Genomic DNA, 9161 nt, shown 5'->3' on the forward strand with positions numbered 1-9161 from the left:
GAAATATATTTTAACAAAATAAGTTGTATTTGTCTTTGACATTTTATTGTCAATTAAAGGATATTACATTACATTACATTCATAGATATTCATTTGTACTTTCATCTTGTATAATTTGTGCATTTTAAATTAAACTATTTTCACTGGTCCAACTATACATTATAGGACATTGTGTTGAGATTTTATAAACATTATGTGTATTCATGGATATCTATTGTTATTTCATCCTGCAGAACTTGTACATTTTAAATTAAGCAATTTCTTTGACACCATTGTTCATTAAAAGACATTATGTTAAGAATTTATAGACAACATATTGTGCATTCATAGAGAAAGGGAGGGCAAATGCATTTTTTTTTATTAAAACATATTTTCACTCAAGGCACTTGGGTTTGCAGAGAGTTTTTAAATTTTATTAGGTTATAAATGCAAATTTTTATGCTTTTGAGGCCCTAAGTGAGATTTTCCCTATAATTTTTAATCAAATATTAAGCACGCCCTACATTCTAGGAGATGCCAAGATTGGAATAAGGAGAGAAGTGATCATATTGGCTAGGTTTAGTGAAATGAATTAGATTTTTACAAACATGACACACCAAAGAGAGATATGTTTATGTTTAGTACTTGACTATACTTCAAATGGAATATTGGTGTTGGTTGGTAATAAAATTAAATTTTTATTATTTTTCCTATTTTTAATTTTTTTTAAAAAATGTTCAGTAATTTCTGGCAAGAAACAAAAAATATTCAGTAATATAATAGAGAACCTTGACTGCCAAAACAAATAATAAAGCGAACCATGTGAGGGATGCCTTTGTCCCAATAATGGATAGCCTTCACAAATATTTTGTTTTGAGGAAATCTGGTCACTTGAGAACTAAGGCATACATGTTTAATTAACTTATCATATACACTAAGTGGGACCAATAATCTCTTTGAATTGATAATGACATTTGATCATCTGATAGTCCTGCATTTCCGGCTCAATAAACAAAATCACAAATCCTGATAAAAGTAGAAGCAACATCAAGAGGACAAAATATTTTATAAAGAATCCATAGGTAATAAATCAAGAAATGAACCCACTGGTAAGCCAGTAAAGGTGGGTTAAGTGTCCGTTTGATTACAAATCGATTTGTTAAAAATTCATTTAACAAAAATAAATTAGTGAAAGTCAGTAATTATAATAAAATTTATATTTTGAGATATTTTTTCAAAAATCAAGTTTGGTAAATTAAAATATATTTGAATTTCATATAATTTAAAATGTTTTTGAATATATTATTACTAATAGAAAGGAAATTGATTTTTATCATTTATAATTTTTTCTACACAAATGCAATATTATTAATGATTGAAAAATATCTGTGATAAAATTTTGAATAGCATAAAAGTTAAAATATTGGACAAAAAATTGTATAAATAATTCAATATACATTAATAAAAGCATCTGACTCGAGGAGTGGCATGATAAAATCAAAAGTTAAATGCATATTTTAACTCCCTCATTGAATGCCCAATCCCAATGCTCACAGTTAGTTTCAAAAGCAATGTTTACCTCGAGCAAATTCACTTTCTAAGGCTTTTCAAATGAACTTTCTAAAGGTGATGTGTATCTTTATATCCAAATTTAGTAGCTAAACAACTTTTAATTTTCAGAAAGTTATTATAAAGTACCTTTTTAAAAGTCAAAAGTAAGTTGCTTGAATGGACATTAAGTTAATAAAGATTTAGCTCATAATTTATCATAATGATATGAGAACATTGTTGGTAAGGTTTTTTGTAATGCTGTTGAACTTAAAGGTATGTCCTAAGTATAATGAGTTATTGGGGTCCAACTCATAAAAAAAAATTGTCCGAAAAAAATAAAGTAAAGAATCCACATGTAAGGAACTTGTGTGTTTCAAAATATATATATTGATTGGGTTCAACATAAATACAATGAGCACATTAAAAGGTTTGTTGAATAGTCGTGACTAACTAACTACACAGAAACATTAACCAACTTTACTCCAGAGGAATAATCCAAACATGACCTCATGTAAGGGAAAGAAGAACTAAAAATCTTGATAGCCTTTCCTTCACAATTATGCTTAGGAGGAATGTGATAACAAGGCTCCATAGAGAAGTCCCTTTGACAAGGTGGATTGGGATGAAGAGTCCTATTTCCGACTAGCCTATGAAGAAGCCATGGCTTCAATCCTCCCAAACCTTGAGCCACATACCCAAAAGTAGATAAAGAAGTAGTCACCAAACATCACAAAGACTCAAAAGGTACATATCAGTCCATGCCTTCATGTTATGCAAATTGTTATGGACTTTTGACTCCCTTCGTGACTTGGTTGAATGTACTCCTACCACTTCTCCTGTAATGGTTGGTTCCGTCAAATACATAATTCTCATTTCTCACCAAATTCAGGAAATAGCGATGCAACTAGAACAACCTTTAAACTTGGGTCTTCATGGGTTGAAGTCGAAGCCGCCGAATTTTTCTTGTCTAATTCCGGGAGCAACTTGTGCTGCAAGGTGCAACTTAAGAGTAGATCCATAACTGCTTCATGTGGGGTGGAATCAGGAGTGAATAGCCTAATTTGAAGGCCAATTTTCTCATCTGCTTTTGCTAAGTATGCATCATAGAATCTGCTTTTTGTCCCCAAGCCTCATTTGAAGGGTGAAAAAGGTAATTTCCTACATGGTGAAACACAGTGTCTCTCTCTGGAAACATTTGTGCATCTCAAGGTTAAAGGATGGGATCATGGACAGAGAAGGGACAAAGTACTGGTCTGTTTGCAAAATCAAAAGAGGACTTTTTGAACAAGCTTTTGATTATGATCACAGTGGAAAAACTTTCTCAGGATCATCTCTGGTGTGTTGGAGATTCAGATATAGAACTGATGGTGAACTGTTCTTAGCCAACATGTTTTCATATGTTTCAACATGCTTAGGATTCCAAAAAGGAGAATCTTTTGAAAATACCCAAGTTGAATTCAGAAATGGCTCACAGAACAAACCCATCATGTCATTTTCAAATTTCACAAGTAGGACTCTGTCTGTGAGTACAGCATAAACAAATGAAGCAGCCATGCTTATGATTCTATTACCTAAGCCATTTGCAGGTGTCCAAACAAGGTACTTACACGTGGTATCCTCACTGTTTTTCTTAGACCTTAGAAGCTTTTTTCATGGTTCTGTTGTAATATCTGGTCCATGGTCCACATTTTCTGTGATTTTTTCATAATTGCGTAGTTTGGAAATGAGATATGAAGAGGGTTTTACTGAAACCTGCTTATGCATGATGCTTCATCAAAACCAGAAGCTTGAAGCCCACCATAAAGTCTCTGAGTGACATTTTTGACAGGTGAGATTGAAGCATTTGTGAATCTTGAGCATGAAGAATTCAATCCTATAAATTTTGAAGAAACTAGATACAAGTTAGCAAGATAGAATGCTACCACCATGCATGCAAGGACCATGACCTAACACTAACAAAGTTAATTTCACTTTTGTGTACTTAACTTGGGTCATGGTTCTTAAGTGCATTTTTAAAACTATACAGACAAACATTATAGGCTGATCAAATTAAAAGGAATAGGAACAACAAAATAAAATTATGAGGATTAAAAAACAAAAAACAATTAAAATATAGGGACCTGTTGTATTTTCCCTTGCCTTTTTTTTTTTTTTTGGTAATAAAGTTGTATTACCTTCATCTGACTCTGTAAGATTCTGATAAGCTATGTCTTTTGTTGCTGTAATATTGAGATTTTCCTGGCAAACCCTTGACTTCTACAAGTTCATTAAGGATAAAGTGTGTGAGCTTGGATCAAAAATGAGGAAAAAGGAAAAAAGGAAAGAAAGGGGAAAGGTATTGTAAATACCTCTGAGGAGGTTCCATTAATATCTGATGTATTGGTTGTGAGGTTGTGAGGTCGTCTTCTTCCTGGGATGTCTTTTGAGAAACCCCAGATCAGAAAGATAGAACGTTGAGTTCTGATACATTAATAATGTAATTATGAGCAGTAAAGAGAAAGCCATGGCAAACAAAGCAGAGCATGTCGTGAATCTGTTGAAGCTCGTTCCCACCATCTTGTTGTTGTTGTCGTCCATCGTGGCTGCTCTTCTGACGCTCAGAACCAAGCTTTAATGGCGGAAATCAGACCAAACCCCTTTGACATTACCAACAAGCACATAATCAATCAGCGTCCAAAATTGAAGCCAAAGTTAAACAAAACAAAAAAAAAAAAAAACAGTTATCTAATAACAAGAACAAAGAAGCATACTGCATATCTGCACTCTCAATGAAACAAAACGCCGGCTTTCTCAACCATTAAAAAATTGTTGTGGAATATTAAAAGGTGAGATGGTAAATATCTTATATTAATTATAATTTATTATGATTGAAGATTTGATTCATAAATTTTATGTGAATATTTCTGTTTCTATAATAACAATATTCTCTTATGTTTTAAATGCACATACTATATATACATACACACAACACACACATGCATACATATAGAAAAGAATAATAATGGTTATTTATTATTCTTTTTTTTTTGATAATTAATTTACCTTTTTCACAAATTTGAAACAATTTTCACAAGGTTCTGAATCATGTGCCGGTGGTGTCCAGGAGTTAAAGCCATTTTCTATTCAATTTTTTTTTAAAAAATTACAATGCCACTTATTTAGTAATCATGTTTTTACCTAACAATTGAATTGAGAAAGATTTAAAAAATGCACATAAAAATTAATTAAATAATTTCATTAAAGGATATGACACTTATTCACCAAGAAAAAAAAAAGATATGACACTTAAATAAATATTTCACTATAAAAGATAAATAGTTTTAAAAAATACAATTCAGAATCTTTTCCCCAATATCTGTAAGCTTCTATCACTCACACGCTATGCTTCTATATGTATTGATTATATATATATATATTTAATACCAGATGATGTTTCAGATGAGGTTATTGTATTGCTATTGTACCAGATTCATGATGAAGCCAATGTCTTCTGGTTTGAGCAGCAAAAAGTTAATAGAGTGCATACTTGTTTGAAAAATAAAATAAAATGGATTGATAAAGAACGAATTAAACTAAAAAATAAAATTATAAATTGACAGAAGAAGTGATGATAATTAAAAAAAAAAACAATAAAAGCCATGAGGCGATAAAAGAAATAGGAATGGTGATTGACATGAATAAGGTCGTGAATCTCCATTTGCACCCATCCATCATTCTGTTGCTCTCACCTCTTTATAATTCTCACTATATATCTTTATTATTTTATAATCTAAAATCAAGAATTCGAGCAGGCCATGTTTATTAGGCAGCTTAAATAAGCCCGACCCAACTTTCTAAAAAGTTTGATTGGCCAAGCTCGATTCCAAATTTCTTCAAGCTTTGGGAGGCTTGAATACTTGAATTTCATTTTTAAGATTATTTTTATTTTTTTAATTTTTTCTCTAAAATTAATTCTTTCATTTTATAAAAAATATAGAAAATATTTTTACTCAAATTTTTTTAAAAAAAATATGTGGGTCTTAAAATTAAAAAATAAATATTAAAATATAATTTAAATATTATTTTGAGATATTTATAGATTAAAAATAATAAAAAATATTACAATATAAATATTTTTAATTTTTTAAAAAAAATACTTATAATAGTGCACTCAAAATATGATATTTTAGTATAAAATGATATAAAACTTAAAAAATTCTAATATTTTTATATATTTATATATTTTTTAAAAAATATAAATTTTATTTGGGTATTTGAATTTATTTGGATAACCCGAATAAGCCCGAAATATTGATTTTTTTAAGTGTTAAGCTTAACCTTAACCTTTTTTGAGATTATTCAAACTAACTCATCAAGTTCGATCAAAATTATTGACTCTATTATAATCTTATTTTAATCTATTACACACACACACCAACACACATCATTTTATTTCTTCTAGTAATCAAACAATGCCTATGAGTTAAATATAAAAAACAGAGGAAAAATAATACCTTGCAGTGAAAGACAAGGTTGTCTTCAACAAACTTTAAAATATTCAACTAGTCACAGAGAAACATAGGTATATACATACTCCTTCCGTTTAAAAATATAAGATATTCTTTTTAAAAAGTTAGATGTTTAAAAATATAAGGTATTTTTAGTCTTTCAAAGTATAATCATTGTCTTTTTTTTTTAAAGTATCCCTATGATAATGACTTTATATTTATTATAGATATTTAATAGAAATAAATATAAAAAAATAAAATTAATTTGAAAGCAGGTAATTACTTTATTAAGAGGTGAGATTCTATTAAAAATATATTATATTTTTTAACAAACGGAATACACAAGATGGTAATAACGAAACAATGATATGTTTCCTTAAACGTTTCCGGACACTATGGAGTTTCCCGAATGAGTACTAGTAGGGGAATCAAAGTCTCGCTGTAAATGCAGAAATTTCGAACATTATGTATGTACACTCGAAACATTCAGAAACCGCTGGTAACCAATTTAAAACATAAGTTATTCCAAATTATTTTTGACTCATTTTTTCTTAAAAATGTTTGGGTTGGGAGGGGGGGATTATTACATTCTTTTAATCTCGGGATTCTCGAAGATCATGATGAAAGGATAAATCACATGGATTTAAATTTGATAAGTGACTTAAGTACACTCATTTAATAGTATTTCACATGATACAATAATAATTATTTAATTTAATCGAACAATAATAAAAAATTTTATCATATATGTGATATTTAGAAAGTACCAAATTTTGAATTTTTGAAGTGGAGACCATATGAAATGAGTGTTTTGATTGTGAGAATTATTTTAAAATTTTGAAAGGAAATGTATCTTAATAATTTTTAAGTACTAATGAAATCAAATGATTGTAATTACAACATTTATTTAATGAGCATACTTAGACTATTTATTGAATCTAAATCCAAATCTCACACAAATATTATCATGTTATATTACCAGAGATTTTTTACCAGATTTGATTTATAAAAAAAAATTAGACTGTGTTATAAACTATAAAATACTTATAAGAAGGGGATTAAAAAGTTTTGGTTTTAATAATACAGCTATTAGGCAGGACGAATGCATTGTAATCTTCAACGATAGCTTGAGATTGTCGAGCCCAAAACAAGAAATTTATTCTGTAAGAAAATAAATTCAAAATTTTTGGACTCATATATGGGCAATTTGACCACAATGCTATAAAAAAAAATACTAATATTGTTATCTTTTTAAAATTATTTTCCTACATATTATAATTTAAAAGTTGGTTGAATTAGATCAAGTTTTAAATTTTTTTTTAAACATGACAAATCTCAATCTCTATCAAATCGAGTTCAATATTTAAATTTTTTTATTAAAAAACTTGATGTGACAAGCATGACAGGCTATGGTGTCACACCTTATAATCCATAGCCTGTCACACCCTATAGTCCATAGCATGTCATACCTTATAGTATTGTTTACCACTATTCCCCCTAATAGATTATTGCACTCCATAGTTTCTAGATATGAGAAATAAACCAATCTGGCTCATATAGGCTTGACCCTCAATAGCTCAAGACCATAAGTTTGATTATCCCATAATCTATCATTTTATAAAACCACTTTATTTAAATGGCTCAAAACCAAGCTCATAAGCCCGCTTTTATTATTTTTAATTTTTAATTTTTAAAAATTAAAATTTCTATTATAATATTTTATTTTTTAAAAATACAAGTTTAATGTTCACTCACCAAAATAACAAAATGAGCCAAAAGGGCCACCCTAACCTTGGATGCTTCAAAATTCAATTTTCTTATAAAAATGTAATTTTTCAAGCTAAAACCTTTATAAAAAATGAGTGTAAATGATGGCCTGCCAAGTTTGGCTTTTATTCTTGACTTTAATAGGTTTCCTTTCCTTCATTCTGAAGAGAACTTGGTCCACACAAGAGGAAGGAGAGGTGCTCTTATCGTTATTCCTAACTATAATAGGTTTCCTTTCCTTCATTTAAAGGGAACTCAGTCCACGCAAGAGAAGGGAGGAGCAACCCACAGTGAGGGAGGAAACCTATTAGAGTTGTGAGTAAGAGTTAAACTTGACGAACCGTTATTTAAACATTTTTATACAAGTTTGGGTTTGAAGCCTGAGCCTGATAAGTCCTAAAAAGGATCTATAATTAGGTGGCCCTTTTATACCTGTTTTATTTTGATGAATATTATACCTTGTATTTTTAAAAAATATGAAATATTTTAATTTTTAAAAAATAAAAATAATAATAGCTGGCTTATAGGCTCAATTTTGGGCTCTTTGAATAAAAGTTGGGTTTCAAAAAATGATAGTTATGGAGTAGTCATCTCTAGCTTATAGCTTGAATTCTTGAGGGGTGTAGTCCATATGAGCCAGACTTGCCTATTTTCCATCTCTAAAAACTATAGAGTGCAATCATTATTAAGGTGGGGTGGTGATAGGCAATAGAAATAACCTAGCATGTCTGTCACATCAATTTTTTTTTTAAAAAAAAGCACAAGTATTGAACTCGGTCTAATAGAGAGTGAGTTTTGTACTTTTATGTTTAAAAAAATTTAAAACTCTGTTTGATTGAAATCAAGTTTTAAATTTATACTTCCTCTATTAAAAAAATATAAGGTATTTTTAACTAAATATCATTTCCAAATAAAATAGTTACTTATCTTAAATAAACATTATTTTTTTATATTTTATCCCTATTAATAGAATATTATACCTTGAAATATATATATATATATATATATAAAGTGATTTATTTAATAGAGGTACTTTTAAAAAAAATAATGATACATCTTAAAAAAATAAAAATATTTCATATTTTTTAACGGAGGAGAAGTAATATTCAGGGAAACAGTTTTAACAGCGTAGCATATTGGTAATTTTTTTTCTACAATACAGTGGTCAAATTTCCCTCCACAATAATTAAAACAATAGTAGATATAAAATAACATATGGCTAATAGCTACTCCCTTAGTTTTTAAATAAAAATAAATTTTAACCAACTCATACAATTTAAAAAAAATAATTAATTCTAATAATTATATTTAAAATTAAAAATTTTGAACTAAAATAATATTTTAATTAACCCTTTATTTTCCCCTAATATAATAATA

At 28.8% G+C, this 9161-nt stretch overlaps 1 pseudogene; it reads right to left on the reverse strand.

Annotated features, from left to right (window-relative positions):
- Window positions 1-1886: 1886 nt before the first annotated feature.
- LOC129289275 (galactoside 2-alpha-L-fucosyltransferase-like) lies at window positions 1887-4107 on the reverse strand (annotated as a pseudogene).
- Window positions 4108-9161: the final 5054 nt, after the last annotated feature.

Source organism: Prosopis cineraria, unplaced genomic scaffold (genome assembly GCF_029017545.1).
Source record: "Prosopis cineraria cultivar Desert tree isolate PC_DT_omini unplaced genomic scaffold, ASM2901754v1 PC12, whole genome shotgun sequence".
NCBI classification, from domain to species: Eukaryota; Viridiplantae; Streptophyta; class Magnoliopsida; order Fabales; family Fabaceae; genus Prosopis; species Prosopis cineraria.